Below are 21,039 nucleotides of genomic sequence, written 5' to 3'. Positions count from 1 at the left end.
AGATCTTGATGACTCTCTCAAATATAATGTGCAATGAAGGAAGCCAGGTGCAAAAGAATACATGTTGGTCTCATTACATTTGTATAAAGTTCAAAACCAAGCAAAATCAATCTGTGGTGTTGCAATGCATAGTGGTGGTCCCTTTGAGGCGGAAGGAGGAAGCAGAAGTGGGGCATGAGGAGAGAGCTCTGGGTGTTGGTAGCGTTCTCTTTCTTGACCGGGGTGGTGTGGGCATGGGTGCGTTGACTTTGCAAGAATTCATCAATAGTTCAGTTAAGATTTGTGCTTTTTTTTTTTTTTTTTTTTTGTATGTATACTCCACTTAAAGGGGAAAAAGTTTAAATAAATGAATGCTTATTAAATAAGTGATAAATGTTTCTCCCTCCCTGTTTCTGACACTGCTGCCACATCCAAATTTCCCAGGTATATGAACTTGTTCTCACCAAATGCATGGGTCAAAATAAAATTTAAAAAAATGTAATGGATTTCAACAGATTTTTTTTTTTACTGGGGTTTGAACCCAGGGGACACTTACCACTGAGTCACATTCCCAGATTTTTTTTTTTTTTTTTGAGACAGGGTCTTGCTGAGTTGCTTAGGGCCTTGCTAAGTTCTGAGACTGGCTTTGAACTTGTGATCCTCCTGCCTTAGCCTCCCAAACTGCTGGGATTATAGGCATGCACCTCATTAACAGACTTTTTTTTTAATTTAAAAGTTAAATGTCTTCCTTGTAAGATCATTATTTAAAAAAAATAAAAACAACCCTACCCTCAAAATGAAACCATTACGCCTCTCCCTCCTTCCCTTTATTGTTAAGGAAACAGAAATGGGGGGTCCAAGAGCAGTTGTGATCCTGAGATGAAAGGGTGGAGGGAATTCAAAATTCACTCATTCATTTGACAAATATTTATTAAACACTCAGGCACTATTCTAGGTGCTGTGAAAAGAGTGGTGAGAAAAAGAGAAAAAGGCCCTGTTCTCGTGGAATTTACATTCTAGTAGAGGTAGAAAGTACACTTTTTGCAAATATTTTAATATTGATATCTTAAAGAGTCTTTCTAGTCTGGGAGACTGTCTCTTGCAGGGCCGATTCTTGGAGACAATAAAGGGCCAATCCTGGAACATGTCTTTGATATGCAAACCAAAAATCCAGAGCTATACTTCCTCTACTTGGCCCAGACACCCCAAAAGGCAATATCCTTAATTATCCCAGGATCAGGTACCAGGCAAATAGGGTCCACCCCAATGAGCTTGGAGCCTGCAAAAATTATTCAGTCCTAAACTATTTACCCTGTCTTGCCTTACTTCTCCCGTGGGTACCCCAGTAAAGGCTGTGGTTTCATGCTCCCCCTTGCTCCTAACCTGGTGCTCTCCCACGTGGCCCTGTGTGGCGTGCTGTGCCTCTCGTCTCTAGGTCCTGTGAGGATAATAATTTGTTTTCCTGAACCTCTCCTGTGTCTCCTCTTGCGGCCCCACTTGACTGACCATCACATAAAAGAATACACAGCATACACAGATGAGCTAGCACATGCTGTGGGGAGTTCCCCTGGTGGTGTGGGACAGCAGATTCCAGGGGCAAGGCTTTGCTGTTGTATGGAGGGTGTCAGGGAAGGTCTCACCCAGCAGTGAGAAACCTGAAGGAAAAGAGGGTGAGTATGTGAGAATCTGGAGAACAGCCAGGAGGCCAGTGTGGTGGGAGGCAGAAGCCGAGACCAGACCAGTGGGAGGGGAAGTCAGAGAGGGAAAGGCGCCAGCAGATCATGAGAGCCTGAGAAGCCACCACAAGGGCTTGGCTCTTCCTCTGAGTATTATGGGAGGCACTGGAGGGTTTTTGAATGGAAAGAATGAAACAGTCTGACTAAGTTTTAAGAGTTGCATAGGCAGCATGGTAAGCATGCACAGAACAGGAGTAGGTGCAGAAGCAGGAAGGTCACTAGACCAAGAGAGTGGCACAGGTGAGAGGTAGTGGTGCCTCAAACCAGGGCAACTGCAGTGGAGATGGTGAGAACCAAAGTCTTGTATGGCAGACAAACAGGTCGTGCCATCTGGAGGTGGGTTGGGAGACAAAGAGAGGAGGCAACTGGAGGAATGGAATTCTTGTCAACTGAGCGTGGGTAGAGTAGGTGTGGATGGAAGGTTCCAGATGCTGTTTGCACTTGTTAGGATGAGATATCTATTAGATATCCAAGTGGAGATGATAAAGAGGTAGTTGGACATAATAAGGCTGACTTCAAAAGAGAAGTCAGGACTAAAGATATAAATTTGGGTGTGTGTTTAAAGACATAAGACTGGATGAGATCACCTTGGGAGAGGATATAGACAAAAAAGAGAAGTCATCCAAGGAAGGGCCCTCTGAGATCAGCCCTGCCCTAGATCTGGTTTCCGCTGCAGGAAGGAGATATCCTCATCATGGAGGAATGGGCCTGTTGAGCTTTGTGCCAGATGACTGATTAGTTACAGGTGTGAAGACAGTGAAATAACACCAGGTCCAGGAAATTGGACCTCAGTGGAGACCACCCTTCTGTGAGGGGCACGAGCAAGCATTCCCAGTCAATACGCCCTCCTCTCCCCATTCCCACGCAGATGGGATTTGAACTAGCAATTTGGAGTGTCCATCACGGAACTGACTCTCCAAGCATGCAGCGTTCTTTGTAACTGTCAGTCCAGCCCAGGACAGTCTGCTGTCCTGGAAGAGTGCAGTTCCCGGGGGAGCAGGGTATCCTTTCCACTCTGGAAAGGAGACTCAAGGCTCAAGGACAGTAGCCCTCCAGACAGCAAGGGCCTGGAGAGGGGCTGTCCCACACATTTTACTCATTAGCTGAAAATCTCTCCTAACGTTTTTCCATTCTCCTTATAATGAATCATCAAATGAGCAGGATCCCTGCTGGAAAGTTAATAAAAACCATGCAGGAGTCATGGTTTGAACGAAGAGAAGAAGAGGCTGGGGCCACGACAAGGCTGCAATCAGAAATGCTTTCCACCGCTGATCTTTATCTCTACAACCAGATTACAAGGGGCAACAAAGAGAAGCAGGGGAAGAAGCCCTTGAAATGCTCCCCAGTTTTCTCCCTTCCTTAGCTTTCTTCACCACTCAGGCTCCCCAGGATGTGTCCGAGGGAGTCTCAGTCACAAATACCACCCACAGAGGGAGAGCGGATGGTGGAGAAATGACGTCAGTAGAGATGTTTCTTGCACTGCACTTTCCAGCAGCCCACCTTCCAGAGACCCAAGCTGTCATTCTTTGCAATGATTCTTCCATACACTGGGCATCCCTACCCACTCCTCTCCACTTCCAGCTTGATTCTTTTCTCCTTCTCTTTCCCTTTGTGGCAAATAAGCAATGGACAATGAATGATTCTGTGGTTTTCAAAGCCTTGGGTGGTTAGTACCTGTCTGGAAGGCCTCCCTCCTCTCCTGCCTCCTCCCATGTTCACCAGAAACTCTAGTTTGTTTAACTTCCTAGCAGGGAAAGTGGTCTAGAGATCTCACGTCTGAAAGCCAGAGTAGTGTTCATGCAGCCAGGGCCCACCTCTGCCAGGATGAGGCTCCTTCTGAGTCACCTTGGGAGTATGGCACACTGCAAAAAAAGGGGCGGGGGGAAGTTGAGCTCCCTGGCGAGTTGGAAAGACACAGCTCCTTTCTCTGACCTTCAACCAGGGTCCCAATTCATGAGTTACAATTCACTCTCTGTGTCTTGGAGCTGGTGAGATGACTATGGTATTGGCTGTAACTAAACCCTGCAGGCCCTCAGTGATGGGAGTCAATGGAAATGGCTTCTTTCCTGGACCTGTCCCATGGTGCTCCCTGAAGGACATCAGGGACTCTTCAACAGGACCCACAGAGGGAAATATTAAAAACAAGCTTTAGTGCTCAATAAAAATTTAGGGAAGACATTGAGAGTTCTAGGTTCTGCTCCAAAGATTTGACTCACCCATTGAAGACAGGAAGATTACCCATGCAAGATTTTCATTCATTCATTTATTCCACACCTTTTTATTGAATGACTACTTTGTCCCAGGTTTGGGGCTGCATGCATCAGATAAAACAGTGAACAAGCAGATGAATCTTACAGTAAAGGCAGTAGGAAAGGCAAAGAAATAAACAAACAAATCCATCAGATCATGACACATTTCAAGTAAGTGCTATGAGATATTTGTGGGCTTCTAGCCCAGAGGGTGAGGTTTAATGAACTGCAGGCTAAACATAGAAATAAAAGCAAGTTGCATTTTTTTATGACTTACTTTTATATGTAACTTAGGAAATGATTTTTGGAGAGTCACAGCAGGATTTTAAAATGGAATTGCTTGCTCCTGAACTAGGACATCAGTAATACCCATGATCTCATGAAGGCAGATCACATCCCCCAAAATGCCTTTCAAATGATGTGGTTTGCCTCTATGTGGGAAATCAAGCAAAGGAACATCCCAATCGCCCCGGTGATGGGCACCACTGGTCCACCCAACAGCTGTCCTCGGCGTGCTCTGTTGCCTTTTCATTTTCTTGTATATTGTCTAGGGAGTTAGTTCTCTGTGATGCTTTCCCTGGAGAAGGGGTCTAAAGCTCACTACTGGGCACTTGTTTGGGGAAAAGTGGATCAAGTCATCAAGTCATCAAGAGATGAAGGATGGAGGTCCAGCGGAAGCCAGGTGGGTTGTAGCTTGACCTTGGTAAGTTGCTTGAAGTAAGTAGGTAAAGAGAATGAAATCTCTATTGATCCTATGATTTGTCAGTTTGTCTTAATAGGACCCCAAGCCAAAAATCCTCTTCTGTGGTAACCCAGACAAGTAGCCACTTTCCTGACTTAGAATATGGTTCTGCTGGGTGAGAGGAAGCTGAATGATTGTTTTACAGAGACCCATGAGCCCTGGTTGCCCTCCCCTAGGCTTCCCAATCCGACCTCCCATGGTTAGTCCTCAGATTGACAAAGTTCTCTTCAAAGACTTCATCTAAACCTGGCTTCTTTTTAGATCAACAGCAAGTGTCTGTAGCCCTTCCATGGAAGCACTGAGTTGATTTTATGGTAAACCAGGAAAAGAAAGTCAAACTAAAGCTTTCCTTTGTTATAATAGGAAGATGGTCTCTGAAAGTACTATCATTTTCCTCTTTCTTCTGGTCCCTAAAACTGTCCCACCAGCTCGAATCCCATCTCTACTCCTACTTGTCCATAGACTACACCTTCCCCCATGCTTAGATGATGCAACTGTGACCCTAATGTACAGTTCTCAATCTGTTTCCATTTGAAGTCCACCCCACCTAGTTCTCCAGCCTCAGTCTCCAGGCCTCCTCTGTCCTTTCCAGATCTGCTGTTCCTCTATGACTCACTCTACTTTAGCTCCTTGTCTGAGCTCTCAGGTTAAGCTCTATACCCCTGCTAGACCCAAATTCCATTTGCATGGGACTTGCTGACCTGCTCACCTTTCCTCTAGCCACCATTGGCAAATGTGGACTTGTATGGTGGTGCTTTCTCTAACAAAGCACATCAGCTAAGCACAATAGGTCTGCTACAGTGGCTGGGTGGTGTCGGTAAAGTTAAGCCTTGTCTTAGTATGTCACCATAATTGGCTACCTGAGAATGAGTAACTTATAAAGAAGAGAAAGTTATTTATTACAGTTCTGGAGGTTGAGGAGTTTGAGGTCAAGGGGCCACATCTTGTTAAGGCCTTGCTGATGGGAACTCTCTAGAGTTCCAAGGTGGCACATGGCATCACATGGCAAGACAGAGAAAGCAAGCCAGAGAGAGCTGGATTTTTAACAAAGCCACTCCTGCAATAATCTATTAATTCACTAATCCATTAATCCACAAGTAGATGAATCTCACAGCGCAGCTCTCATGACCCATTCACCTCCCAGAAATCCCACTTCTCAAACACAATTAACTTATGGCTCTGAGTTTCCAACACATGACCTTTGGGAGACACCTTCGAACTGTAGCAGACCCTGAACTGGTTTTTGGTCTATCCACTTCTGCCCTCATCTCTGTTATCTTCTCACAACCTTTGCTACATGACCAGTCCTGTCTTGGGAAACTCCCTGTCAACTAATTCAGTTTTCACCCCACCTGCTGTGCATCTCAGACTCACTAACCTGACTTAGGGCAAAATGGACTTTTGTGTTTATTTGCTCACCACCCTTTGTTAGAGAGAAACCACTCCATCTCCCATTCCCATCTCACCCAGTCACAGGCTATAGCTATTCTCCAGCCACAAGAGAGGGAGTAAGACCAGTTATACAATTCAAATTTAAATCTATCTGACTCCAAAGTTTAACCAGCATACAACCGACCTCCAGGAGTAAAAACTAAGTAGAAGTGGAGAGAGCAGGATCGGGCTGATAAGCTCTATGGTTAGAACACATAAGGAGAGAACCCACAGAGCACTGTGGGTAGCAGGCAGTCAGTGACCTCAGTGGTCAGTCCAATGGGGAAGGCAAGGGCTTCACTGTGCAGCATGTGTGTCTGACTAGAAATGGCTCCTCAATTCCCTAGTCATCTAGCATCTCACCCAGATTCTGAAGGACTCGTAGGTGAGAACGTGCATCCCTAGGGTTGCACCCATGGTGGAACACCAGCTGTCATGTAAAATTTCTTGGGAGATGATTATGCAATTTTTAGGTGACTTCCTACTCTCTATTGTCATTGAAAGAAATTTCTTTTCGGAAGCAGTATATATGACTTTAAAATAAAGCTACATATAATTCTTTTACATTTGAGACAAAAAATATTATCTGCTAGGACATGTTATTTTTCACAATGAAGTCTGAGAATAACTAAAACAACAACAAACAAGTGGGTAACTCTGCTTCCAAGAAAGTGTAGCAGATGCACTTTCCCCTGTTGTTCCTACTGCATATAACTGAAAATCCTGCACATTATATATAGAGCAAACATGATGAGTCTCTGAAGGCAATAGAGTCAGGTGGGTGATTTGGGAATGTGGGATTCGTGAAACACTACAGTGACCAGTTCTTCACATATTTATAAATGAAGATACTAGCAACAGAAATGCCAATGGAGATGAACAGAAAAAAAAAAAAAAAAAAAGCTTCAGCAAAAGTCTCTCTAGTCAAGGAAGCAGTTAGTGAGTAGACTAGCAAGACAAAGAAGTGTTAGACTCTGACTTCCTTCTACTTCATCTGAACAACACAGATTAAATAACTATGGTCTCACCCCTACCCATGCCAGGAGAGTCCTCATGAGGTCTAGAGTGCCACCCTAACCAGGCTGTAGCGAGCCTCTCTAACACCACCCCTTACCTCTTCCATTTCCCCAGTGTGGTGTCAGAAAATGCTGAGGGTGGAACCAAGGCTGTATTCCTTCCGTGTGGTGATTAGTACTCCCACCACAGGATCAGTGGCAGCCTGGACTTTCACTCTTACCCAGAAGTGAAGAACCTCTCCTCTCCTCCTTCTCTTCTTCCTCTCCTCTCCAACTATGGTGACAGAGGAAGTCTAATAGAAAATCAGGACCTTTGCCATGGCAGGGGTGTGACTGCCCTCCCCATGGCACCATGGAAGCCACATGCGAAGTAGTTATGAGGCATTCCTGTTCCTTCCATCCAGGAAGGTATGGGTGGAGGTCTACTGGGAAGCCAAAACCCTACTCCAAGCCAGCAGGAATGAGGAGATTCTTTCATTGTTAATAGAAAAGCATAGACTATGGACTTCTATCTGCATGCAGCAGTAGCTGGGTGGTGACCCTACTTCCCCTGTAAGAGAGATGTCAGAAGAAGACAACGGAAACAGATTTAAATAGGATCCATAATCTCACAGCATAATACCCCAAATGTTCAGGTTTCCATTAAATCACATTATACCAGGAATCAGGAAGATCTCAAACTGAATAAGAAAAACACTAGTACCCTCACTGAGATGTTTGAATTGTTTGGCAATAATTTTGCAGCAGTCATCATAAGAATGTTCCAAGGAGCAATTCGTAACATACTTGAAAAAACGTGAAAATAGGATGGCTTAGTGAAGTGACAGAAAGTCTCATCAAAAAAATAGAAAGAAATAGCAAAGTAACAGAAAGCCTCATCAAAGAAATAGAAAGTACAGATTGCCAAATAGGAATTCTAGAATTGACAAGTGCAATAACAGAAATAAAAACTCACTGGATGTCCTAACCAGCAGAATGGAAGGGATAGAAGAAAGAATCAGTGAACTTGGAGTTGGAGTAATAGAAATTACCCGACTTCAACAATGAAGAGACATATACTAAAGGAAAATTGGGTAAAGCCTCAGGGATCAGTGAAACTATTACAAAAGATCTGATATTTATGTAATCAGAGTAGCAGAAGTCAAGAAAGATGGCAGAGTGTGTATGTGGGTGTAGTATTAGAAGGAAAAAAATACATGAAAATTCCCCAAATTTGCCAAAAGACATAAATCTATAGATTCAAGAATTTGAGCAAATCTTCAAAGAGGTTTTAAGTGAATAAATCCACACCAAATTATACTATAGTCAAACTTCTGAAAACCAAAGACAGAGAATATTGGAAGTAGTGAGGAAAGAACAACTTACTTATTAGGGGAAAACTACTTCAAATGACAATGGATTTCTCCTCAGAAGCTAGGAAGGCCAAAATGAATTGACACAATCTTTTGTCAAGTGATGAAAGAAAAGAAATGTCCATGCAGAATTTTATTTAGCAAAAATGTTCTTCTGGAATGAAGAAGAAATCAAGACACTCTCAGTTGAAAGAAATCAAAAGAATTGTCACCAAGAGAGCTAGCCTAGGTAAATGAAACTCTCTAAACAGGAAATGTATTATGAAAGAAGGAATTATGGACTATCAGGAAGGAAAAATGAATATGGTAAGTGAAAATATGAGGAAATACAGAAGACTTTCCCTCTTCTCTTGAATTTTTAAAATTACACTGGATACCTGAAGCAAAAATTTTAATATTGTTTACCATCTACAGAAACTAGATGGCAAATATTAAATCCAAATTAGATGGCAAATTATAAATATTTAATATTTAATATTTACAATTATAAAGGTGGAGCAGTGAAGGGAAGTGAAGAGAGGTGAAGTTGCTATGCTTCCCTCAAATTGGTAAAATCAATAGACTGATAAATTATGTGTATATATATATATGTATATATATACATAATGCAATACGTTAAAAATCCTATACAAAGAGATATACTCAAAAACACTACAAATAAATATAAATGTTCAAGTAACCACAAGAAAGAAGGAAAAAGAAAATGGAGAAATGAAAAACAGAAGAAACAGAAAACAAAATGCACAATGATAGTCTTCAAGTCTGAACATATCAATAATTACACCAAATATAAATGACCTAAATATATCAGAAGACAGAAATTGACAGTTAACTAACATGACCCAACTATCTGCTATCCACAAGAAAATACTTCCTAAATATAAGATATTAACAAGTTGAAAACAAAAGACTAAGGCATACATATAAACACTAATTGCAGGGAGCCATCCATGGCTTATATGAGAACCAAGCGTAGTTGAGTCATTAGGCAGTAGGCTCTGGCCTCAGGAACTCACAATTACTGAAAATTGTTCAAGAGACCACCTAAGTCATGTGGTTATCCTGCATTGGTTCACAGCTGAAATTCAAATACAAGCATTGGATGTGGGAGGGACCTACTAGAGCCAAACAGCTTGCTTACCTCCATCCCCTATCTTGTTTTTCACGGAAGAAGCTCCTACTGGTCCTTTTTGATCTGTACTGATATGAATAAACCAAACATAGACTCCTTCCTTTGTTCGAATCAGGCTCTCCTGGAGAGTTCAATCGGTCATGCCCTTGCTCTTAAGATAATTCTGTCTTCTGTTGTTATTTCTGATAAATGAATTTCATAGCTTTTATTTGGCAGTCAGTCCATTCTCCTACAGGAACCCTTTCCCTCACCCATGCAGGATGTGTCTCAAGAACTCATCAAAGGAAAAAAGGAGAGAATATAACAATAGTATATATAGTCAACTTTAGAGCAAAGAAAATCATCAGAGGACATTATATAGTTATAAAAATTTAATCCACTGAAAAGGTACCTTAATGCATATATACATATACATATGTGTGTTATGTGTGCAAATATATGTGCACACACATACTAAACAAAAGAGATGCAAAATATGCGAAGCAAAACTGATATTATTGAATAGAGAAATAAAACAGCAATTATAGTTGGATACTGTAGCATCTCCCTCACAACAATTGATAAAAAGCAGAAACAAAATTGAAAGGATATTGAATGCAAGGATATAGAAGAACCCAACACCATCAACCGAGAGAATTGAACTGATGTTTCTAGAGCACTCTATGGAAACAGTGACAGAATACACATGTTTTCAAGTGCCCACAGGACATAGACCAAGATAAATCATGTCTCCTTCTCTAAAAACAAAACAAAAAAAATTAAATTTCAAAGAATTGAAATCATACAATGTAGTCTAGAAATCAATGCTAGAAAATTACAGAAAATTCTCCAAACATTTGGAAACTCAAGAGAATAAAAAAAAATGCACTGCACTTGATACAAAGTATCAAAATACTCAAGCTGTCCTGAGAGAAAAATTTATAGCACTACAAGCACACGTTAGAAAAAATATTTTCAAGTTAATATTCTAGAAAAAGAAGGGCAAAAATAAATGTCATGCAAGTAGAAGGAAGGGAATAATAAAGATGAGAGCATAAATCAATGAAATAAAGAACAAAAAAGTAAAGAAAATCAACAAAAACAAGAGTTTGTCCTTTGAAAAGATCAATAAAATAGACAAACTTCTAGAAAGATTGACAATGAAAAAGAGAGAAAGCACAAATAATCAATATAAATGATGAAACAGATATTTCTATAAACCCTGAAGACTTAAAATGACAATAAGGTAATACTATGAATAACAGTATACACTTAAGGTCAGCAACTTAGATGGACTTGAACAATTCCTAAGAACAACAGCAAAACAAAACAAACTACTGCAACTGCCCACTGTGAAACAGATAATTGAATAGCTGTATAAATATTAAGGGAACTGAAATAGAATTGAAATAAAAACTCCTCCCCCAAAGAAATTTTCACACCCTGATGATATTAGCACTGAAGAATTCTACCAAACATTTGAGAAAGAAAGAATATCAATTCTATACAATGTCTTTCAGAAAGTAGAAGTGGAGGTAGGAGCCACTTCCCTGTTCATCTTCTGAAGCTAGTGTTACCCTGATTATAAAGCAGATGAAGACAGTACAAAAACAGAATGTGCAGATCACTATCTCTCAGGCATATCAATGCAAATACACTTTAAAAATATTAGCAAATAGAATTCAGCAGTATTTGAAAAAGAATTATATACCATGAAAGACTGGAATTTATTGCAGAGATGCAAAGCTGCTTCAATATTTAAAAATCAGTCTTTGTAATCCCCGTTATAACAGGCTAAAGAGGGGGGAAACCACGTGATCACAGCAATGGACGTCAAATTTCAACATCCAAGCCAGGTGCAGTGGCCCATGTTTGTAAGCGCAGCAGCTCAGGAGGCTGAGGCAGGAGGATTGTGAGTTTGAAGCCAGTCTCAGCAACTTAGTGAGGCTCTAAGCAACTTAGTGAGACTCTGTCTCTAGATAAAATATAAAAAGGCTCAGTGGTTAAGGACCCTTGGGTTCAATCCCTGGTACTAAATAATAATAATAATAATAATAATAATAATAATAATAATAATAATAAAACATCCATTCATGTTTAAAAACAGACTCTCAGAGAAACAGAAACGGAATTTCTTCAACTTGATTAAAGATCATGTACAAAAAATCTAAAGCTTACATTTTTATTCAGTCAAGAGACTGAATACGCCTGAAATTGGTACAAAGCAAAGATGTTCACCTTATTGAGTAGTACCTTATACAACATAGCATTGCTAGGTCTAGCCGATACATTAAGACAAGAAAAGGAAACACAAGGGGTATGTACTAGAAAAGAAAAAATACAATTGTCCTTATTGGCTGATGACATGAATGTGTCTGTAGAAAATGCCAAAGAACCCACAAAACATTCCTAGAACTAATAAATGAGTACAGAGGATACAAGATAAGAATGGAGAAGTCAATTTTATCTTTATATACTTATGACAAACATGTGGATAACAAAATTTAAAACAATATTGCTTACAAACACTTACAAAGAGAAGTACTTAAATGAAAATGTAAGAAAACATATGCATGACTTGTAAGCTGAAAACCATAAAATGCTGATGAAAGAAACTGGGAAAATTTAAATAAACAGAGTGACACCTTGCCCATGCATTGGGAAACTCAACATAGGAAAGATGTTAATTCTCCCCAAATTGACATACAGGTTTAATACAATTCCTTTCAAAAGCTCTGCAAGACATGTTGTAAATAGAGATAATATTATTCTAAAAATTATTCATAAAGGTAAATAAAAATAATTAAAACTATATATAAAAAGAAGTGGCAGAAATCATTTGGCTCCGTCTCAAGACTTATTATGTGGCTAGAGTAACCAAGACTGTGTGATATTGGTAGAGGGATTGACAAATGGACCAAAGAAACAGAACCCAGAAAGAGACCAACACAGATATGCTCAACTGAGTTTTTTGCAGTGTTATGAAAGCCAGCCAATGGAGGAAGGATAGTCCTCTCAATAAGAGAAACACCTGGACATTCCTAAGCAAAACCACAGCAATGAAAACTCAGGGCTTACACAACAATTAAGTGAAAATGGATTTGGATTTACACGTAAAACAAAAATTTTAAGGGGAAAAAAAAAGAGAAAAATCATCAAGATATAAAACTAGAGAAAGAATTCTTTAGACCTGACACCAAAGCACTATACATTGAAGGAAAAATAAAAACATCAGACTTCATCAAAAATGAAGAAAGTTTTCTTCCATAAAAGATCTTATTAGGAGAATGAAAAAAGACAAGCTCAGAGTGATGGAAAATATCTTCAAATTGTATAATTATGATATGATTCAAATCCACAATATGTAAAGATTCCCGAAACTCCATAGAAGAAAAAAATTAAAAAGATAATATTTGAGCTCATATTTCACCAAAGAAAATATCGGATGTCAAATAAGCACATGAAATGATTTTAGCATTATTACTCATTAAGGAAATGCAAATTAAATAATAATGAGATAGTACCACACATACTAGAATGAGTGAAATTTCCAAATACATACCACATAATATTGATAAGGATGTAGAAAGACTGGAGGTCTCAGACGTGACTGGTGAGATTACAGAATAGTGCATATAACTTGTCAAATAATTCAATAATTCCGCTGTACCTTAAAAAGTTTAAAACACACCTAACATTCGATTCTTAGATTCTTGCCTCAGATGAATTAAAGCATAGGAAACCTATTTATGAATGTTCATAGCAGCTTTATTTGTAATATCCCTAAACTGGTAGCAATCCAAATGTCCATTAGCAGGTGAATGGATAAACTATTTTTAAACCCTTACTAAACAAATTGAAATATTACTCATCAATAAAAAGGAATGAACTACTGACATGTCATTATTCTACATGGAGGAATATGAAAACAATTTTGCTGAATGAAAGAAGCCAGAAAAGAAAAAATATACATAGTATGTGATGCCATGTATGTAAAATTAAAGGAAATGCAAATTAATCTGTGGTGACATCAGATCTGTGGCTGCATGAGAATGGGAATGGGAGGCAGATGGGGAGCCCCAAGAGGTACAGATTACCGAGGAATTAAGGCCTTTTCAGGAGTTTGGATATGTTCATTTTACTGATGGCAATAATGTTTTCACATGTTTATATATATATGTTAAAATTTATCAGATTGTATGCTATAAATATATTCAGTCTACTACAAAACAATTATATCAAATTTTGGCTACTGATCTCAATCATTGCAGAATGATTTGTCTCAGTTAGTATTTGATGGGTACCTAAGGGCCACAGTCCCCCACAAAATGGTGGTAACCTAGGATCTGATAGTTTAAGATTTCTTCCAAAGTCATCATAATTAAATTACAGTAGTTAAATGGTTTGAGATCATTCAGATAAATAAAAGAGTATTTTTCCGAAGCAATCACAGAGAGTTTCAAATTAGAGTAAAAGTGGTTATTGAAAAATCTGTTATTATGAAAGAAAATCAATAGAAAACAGTTTTTAAATGAAGGAAGAAAGACTCCAAAATTAGAGTGAACTTTCTGTTTAAAATAATAGCTTTGGGCTTATAAAACCTTCATTTGCACTAAAATTTTGAGAGAAATACCCACCCCATAAAATAAAAAGATGTGTAGAACAAGGTGGTCACAAGGATCCAGAGCATTAGCCAGAGTTGTTCAACATTATTTTAGAAGGATTGTGTGAGGCTGTTTCAAAACTTTTTTCTAATGTAATATTCTATTTTTTAAACTTATTCATCATGTTCCCATATTTACACATGTTGCTTGTAAAATCTGCTTTGCATCTTCACACCATAATAAAAACAGGTGCTTTTTCTAAAGTCATATGATTACTGTTAAAAACAGTCTCAAGCAGGCAGGGTGGCACATGCCTGTAATCCCAGTCACTCAGGAGGCTGAGGCAAGAGGATTGTAAATTCACAAATAGCGTTGGCAACTTGCTGAGGCCCTGTCTCAACATAAAAAATAAAAAGGGCTGAGGTTGTAGTTTAGTGATAGAGCATCCCTGGGTTCAATCTCTAGTACTGGAAAAAAAATATCAGCTTCAATATAATTCATTATGTTGATTTTTCTTCATGCTAAAACACTTAATGTGTAGCCCTAAGTCATTCACTAGCCATCTTTGCTTGGCTCTGCAAAGTCGTTTTAATCATCTAAGGAAAAGGGTTTTCTCTAAATCCATACCTATCACAGGGAAAACCATTTCTAGTACTATTAGTAATCTCATCGACTTAGTATGCAAGCAAAAACACATCAGCAGTGAAAGACAAATGAGAACTCCTCAGATAGAAGTCCAAAGAAGAGCGAACCAATCCAAAGCATTAGTAAACCAACTCCCAAATTAAGGTAGTGTTTGTGGAAAGAAAGGGAGGATGGATCCCAGAGATAACCTGGAAGCAAAAGCACACATTGGCTCACTTGAGAGTGCTGTTCCTCAAACCAGGCTGGTGTCTCAATCTCAGGGCTGGTAGAGGAGAAGAGAAGAGGACTGGGAACTGCCAAGTTTAAGACCAAAATGTCAAGACATTAAAACAGGACTAGCTTCTTGTGGGAGCATGAAGAAGCTATCAACAAGACATCAAGCGAAATGTGTGGCTTCCATGAACCAGCATCTCTGTGTCTAAGTGGAAGTTTTCAGCAGGAAGAGCAAGATCACAAGATCAACTAGAACTGGAGTCAGCAAACTATGACTCTTGGGCCATGTCCCATGACTTGTTTTTGTAAATAAAGATTTATTGGAACACATGTTTGTTTATATCCTCCCATGGCAGAACACGTAGTTGTGACAGGTACTGCAGGGTTTGCAATGCCAAAACTATATTCTACCTGGCCTTTTACAGAACATGTTTGGTGACCTCTGTTCTAGAAGATAGTGAGGTTGGGGTCATTACTACAGTGCCAGTGATGATTTTGGATTGCAGATACACCTGGGCATGGGCTGAGGGGGCCTCTGAAAGGACAAATTGTAAGGTCTAGGCAGAATGTCAAGACCACACTGAATACTCTAGAGTTCAAGGCCTCAGGTATAGGCAGAGACCATGCAAAATATCAGTCCTATTGACAGGACCAACACTTCAGGAATTAAGGGGAAAGGAACTCACGAGGCTTGTGGGATTTGAGTTCACATTGCCATAGAAGATACTAAGGCAGGGACAGCAAGTCCAATTTCGGTGATCTTCTGGTGGCTTTGCATCAGTGGTCAATCTCAACAGCTCAGTACTGAGAGGAGCTGGGAAGGCTCCTTCTCATCCCAGAAGGAATGAACTATCAAGTCCAAATAACCCGGATCTTCTGCTAGATAATAGGACGATGGAGTTATCCACTCTATTTCCTGTTCACTGTGGTAGTTCATCACCCTCAACCAGCAAAGGTGATGACCTTGAAACTGAAATAGTTCCCAGGTAGGGTTACCAGATTTATCAAGTAAAAATATGAAATACAGAGTTAAATTTGAATTTTGGGTAAACGAATTAAAAAAATAAACTAATGTTAAGTATATCTGATATTACATGGGATCTTTCTATACGAAAAATTATTCATTATTCAAAATTCAAATTTTACTAGGAGTTCTGCATTTTGCTTGGAACAATTAAAACTGAACTTCTTTCCCTGCTCTATAGAACTATTCGTTGGAAACTGGGCAACTCTATAATAACTTATGATCAAATTAAACAACATTTGACTCACAGAGTAGCAAGAAATTTCTAGACCTATAGCTCCTTTTGCTTCTCCCTCCACATACCACCTTTCTCACCTACGATCATCTCCTACCACTTCCATTCCAAGAGCTGTACTGGGAGGGGACCAGTTGCATCGATCCCATTTCCAAGAACTAAAATGTGGCACTAACCACCCCTGGAAAGAGAAAGAAGAAGTTGAGCTTCTTAAAGTGACTCACAGGAAGGAAACCTGGTGAGCAGACAGTTGGGTGATTGGCTTCTGACTCACTGGAGGTTTCTCTGCTATAGATTTGCAGCTGTCTATCACCACTAGTGACACTAATGTTGGTTTGCTATCAACAAACCACTGAAATTTCCCTGGCAGCACACACAGTGTTGTCTTGGTTAAAACTTGGGTTTAGATGATACTGTTCATACTTACTGGTTCCAAACATTGCATTAAAATGGACATTTTGGGGTTTTACAGAAAACCTCTTAGAAAAACAGCCTGCCTCTGTGGGGGTCATGCTCATGGTTTCGAAGCATCATGCCAGCCCTATATTGTGTGAAGATTCTTGGGAAAAGTTCAAGAGACGTCAAATCTGTGTAATTTGTTCTCTGCTGTGGTCACAGTGGGTAAACCTCACCTGCAATGAAGAGGATGTGGGCTAAGATTATGTACAGTGATGCCTTTAAGAATATAGGTAATATGTAAAAAATTTAGCAAAGTATTAACTAATAGGATTTTCATTATTCCCTGTCAATCATTCTCCAGCAACCTTTCCACCATTGTGGTAGTAATGGAGGTGGGCATTGGATTTCCCTCTAAGAAAGAAGCTGCTGTTCAGCTTCAAGGCACGTGGCCAGCTTCCAGCCTGGGCTGGTAGCACTTTAGCATCACCTTGCCTTTGAGGTTGAGCTATCCTCTTCTCAGGCAGCCCCTAGGAATGGCTAAGTGCACAGTGTGTGGCAGGAAATGGCCATTTCTTCACAACAGAGCTCCTCAAACAAGCAATCTTTGTTCTGGAATTCCCCTTTGGGTTGGCCCAAACTTTTTCAGGTCTGCACTGTGGTTGGATGCTCTACCTGACCAAGTCTATTTCCTCCCCATGTTATCTTCACAAGTGTTATTCCCCAATTCAATGGACTCAGGATCCCACCCTACAGTCCAAATGTGGAAATCCCAAGCCCCAAGCCAAATGTGGAAATACTCAGAGGTGAAGTCTTTAGGAAGTAATTAGGTCATGGGGGTGGCGCCCAGGATCGGTGCCCTCAGAAGGGACCCCAGGGAACTCATTCACTCCTTCCACAGGGCAAGGATATTGTGAGCAGCAGGAGTTTGCAACCAGAAACTCAGAGAATCATGCTGCTACCCTGAATTTGAGCTTCTAGTCCTGGAACGGTGGGAAATAAACTTCTGCAGTTCAAGTCACCCAGTATGGTACTCTAACAGCCCAAAGGAACCAAGATGCCCAGAAGACTCTGGCATGCTCAATACTGCCTCAGTGTCTCCTTCCCTAAGGGCGTATTTGATCCCACCAGGGAACCAGACAGGACAGGTGCCATTTAATGAAGAGGAAGGGTATGTTGGAAATCAAGTTCTTATCAGAAAGGAAGGGTGGAAAGGGCAAGTTCATTCTTTCCTGTCCAAGAAGGAGGCCGTGGAAAGAGAGGTGGAGGCAAGGTAAGACTTTCAAATATAGGGTTTTGCCTCCCCTGCTCCTCAGGGTCAAGGGAGCTATAGAAGTATTAAAAAGGATACTGGGAAAGTAAGAACAGAGTGTTGAAGAGGCTGAAAGCACCTGGGAGAAGCCCCACATTTGTCCTGGCACCCAGTCTAATAAGGCATGAGTGAGATAGTGCAGTATCAATAGGAGGACCTTCATAGGTAGCCATGTGACATATGGTAAAGGTCAGAGGTGGATGAGGGACCACTGGAGATGCAAAGACCTGAGGTTGGGAATGGAGCCTACCGAGATCATGCACTTTGACATCTAGGGGCAATGATGTGCCAGTGTCACACGGCTGTGGACACCATTGCATGCCAGTGAACAAACTGGACCAGAAACCCCTTGCGGGTGGGACACTAGCTCTGGGCTGGAATTAAGCCAGACACCCAGCAGAGGAGTTTACCAAGACCAGAGGTCACATGCTGATTTCCACACCTATAGCCACATGGTAATGGCACTTCCTCTAACCTCAGATGCAGGTGCTAATATCAAAGGACCAGAGGCTATGAGAGATCAAGATACGCTGACCAACCGTATAAGTCTGGTATTTTCTTTCATACTGCACTCGTTTGAGGGAGCACACAGGAGATTTGATCAGTCACAGAAAACAAAGGAGTTGTACAATTTGCACATCCAAGAGTAGTGAATGAATTGGTGACCGCATTGCACTTGAATAAAATATTTTAATTTTGAAGTTTAGTCCAACCTATGAGCTAAACCATTAAGGAAGATCAAGATTAGGGTCTCTTAAATCATCTGAATAGCAGCTGCCTGCCAAGACCCTCCTGGCCTGAGTAAATGATAGCCTCTCTAGGTAGGGAGTGTTTGGCTTCTCTGGAGACCACATTTTCCAAGGAGTGGGAGATGAGCCACTGGCAAAAGCCAAGATGATTTGAGGTGGTATGTGAACACCATTAATTAACGCTGCACCCCCCAAATTGTCCCATTTTTAGTTTCTTTCAGTCAGGATCATATCCAAAAGCTCTGGTGGTATTCATGCTTTTTAGCCTCTCTAATACTTTCCAATTCCCCCTTTTAACAGTGGGAGCAGACTTCAGACTCAGGGTACCAGAAGCCTCCCCCACTTACACACACACACACACACACACACACATCTCTCCTCCCTGCAGCTCTGCACACTTCTCCCCAGGAGAAGTGGAATCATGTCACTTCGCCACTTAAGACCTCCAATGGTTCCCCATTTGACTCAGAAGAAGAAAAGCCAAGTTCCTCAGTGGCCCTCAAGCCTCCTGATCTGACGCTTCTCACTCCAGCTTCACCCTGCTTGCACCCCGTCTCTACTGCTTCAGCCATGGCAGCCTCCTGATTGGCAACGGAACGTTCTTTCCCAAGCCAGCACCAACAGCTCGCATTATCTGTCAAGACTTGACCACATGCCATCTTAGCAGTGAGGACTACTCTGGATTTCCTATCTTGAACCACGCCCCCCACCCTGCTGCTCAGATTCATGTATGTGTGTGGCACGCTATCATTTACTGATTTGTAATTCTGCGGCAATTTTTAAAATAAATGTGTAATTTTGATTGCCTACCTCTCTTACTAGATGGTAAGCTTCTCTCACGAGCTCCAGAATTTCTGCCTATTTTGTACACGGCTGGCTCCCCAACACCTGAAACAGCGCCTGGTCTGTAGTGAATGCTCACATATTTTCAAAATGAATGAATGAAGTTCCCAGCTCTCTTTCCCCTTCTTGTATTGACGATAACATGGCCTTCCTCCCTCTCCCTTTCAATCCTCTTCCTTTTCCTGGCAAACACAAAACGAAAAATTGCAAAATGCAATCAACGGTCCCCTTTTTCATGGCAACTCTGAGATACATATATATTCTGGTATATACCCCGCCCCTCCCGGATGGGCAGTTGAGGGTGTGGCGTGTCAAGGTGTCAAGGGAAGAGAATGTGGGGAATTCTTGACCTGGTCGGGCTCTCCCCTTGTCCCAGCCTCCTTCGCCCGCTCGCTCCCTTGCAACGCACACGCTCTCACATTCCTGCCTGGTGAGTTCTGCTCGGCCGATTGGCGCCTTTGGGCTGGGCTGCAAGAGCCCGGAGGCTCAGCGTTCCCGGCCTCCCCTCCACGATGGCGTAGCACCAGAAACGTGTGCTTCGCTGCTGCTTCCCAGGGCCAACCCGTGGAGTCGCTGTTCGTTGGGAGCCACCGAACGATAAATCACAAGCACAAATCTAGAACTCCGGAACGGAGTGAAGGGTGGAAAGAGCCGCCGAGGCCCCGCCCCGCCCTGCGGGCTGTTTGTGCTGTTTCCTCCCGTCACCACAGCACCCTGTCGGTTACCAAGGAGACGGAAGGAACGTTCCGGTGAGACCTCCCGAGCGCGTGGGTGGCAGCATGCGATCAGTCAGCAAGGAAGACACCCGGATCCTCGGTTCCGCCCCTCCTCCTCCCACACCCCAGAAAAAGTGGCACGTGGAGCTGGAGCGAGAGGGGTCGCCTTTGGGATTCAAACCTGCGCTTGCTCGCTCGTACTCTCTGGTCCTCTGCGCCTCTTTAAGGAGGTTCTCCTTGCTGGATCGGTTGGCTGCTTAGCACTGCGGTTGTAAAGGAAAGAGCTGGGGTTTTGTTTTTCTTTTGTTTGTTTCGAAGGGGGTCAGAAGAGATTGACAGCGAAGATTTCTGCTCTCTTGAGAATGTAAGGTTGGGAGATGGGGCCTCTCACCTGGAGGCTGGGCAAAGTGGAGGGAGAGGAGGCCAAGAGCAAGGCCCCAAGGCCTGGATTCCTCTAAGCTCACCTTAGAGCAGGGCCTGGAAGCACCCACACCAAACGAGAGAGGACACTTCTCACCACTCACTCCAGAAATGGGCCAGCACGGTTTCTGCATGCCGGTGCTCAGATAAGGCCCAGGATCTGACAAGCCTTGGGGAGTACCCAGCAATTACCTAATAGTGCTCCTGAATGCAGCGGTGCTTTCAACTTCACAAAGTCTGTCCTGTCTGTTCCCACTCTCCTCCTC

The 21,039-nt window shown here is 41.6% G+C and overlaps 1 long non-coding RNA gene across 1 annotated transcript in view; it reads right to left on the bottom strand.

The window, feature by feature from the left end:
- LOC306640076 overlaps positions 1 to 19,716 on the bottom strand; it is a 60,173-nt gene extending 40,457 nt beyond the window's left edge. Inside the window, exon 1 of the long non-coding RNA XR_013757733.1 lies at positions 19,605 to 19,716. This is a non-coding gene — a long non-coding RNA (uncharacterized lncRNA). The remainder of the gene's footprint in view (positions 1 to 19,604) is intronic.
- Positions 19,717 to 21,039: the final 1,323 nt, after the last annotated feature.

The sequence above is a fragment of the Sciurus vulgaris genome, assembly GCF_902686455.1.
Source record: "Sciurus vulgaris genome assembly, chromosome: 11".
Taxonomy (NCBI): domain Eukaryota; kingdom Metazoa; phylum Chordata; class Mammalia; order Rodentia; family Sciuridae; genus Sciurus; species Sciurus vulgaris.
This window is presented reverse-complemented; position numbering and strand designations above follow the sequence as displayed.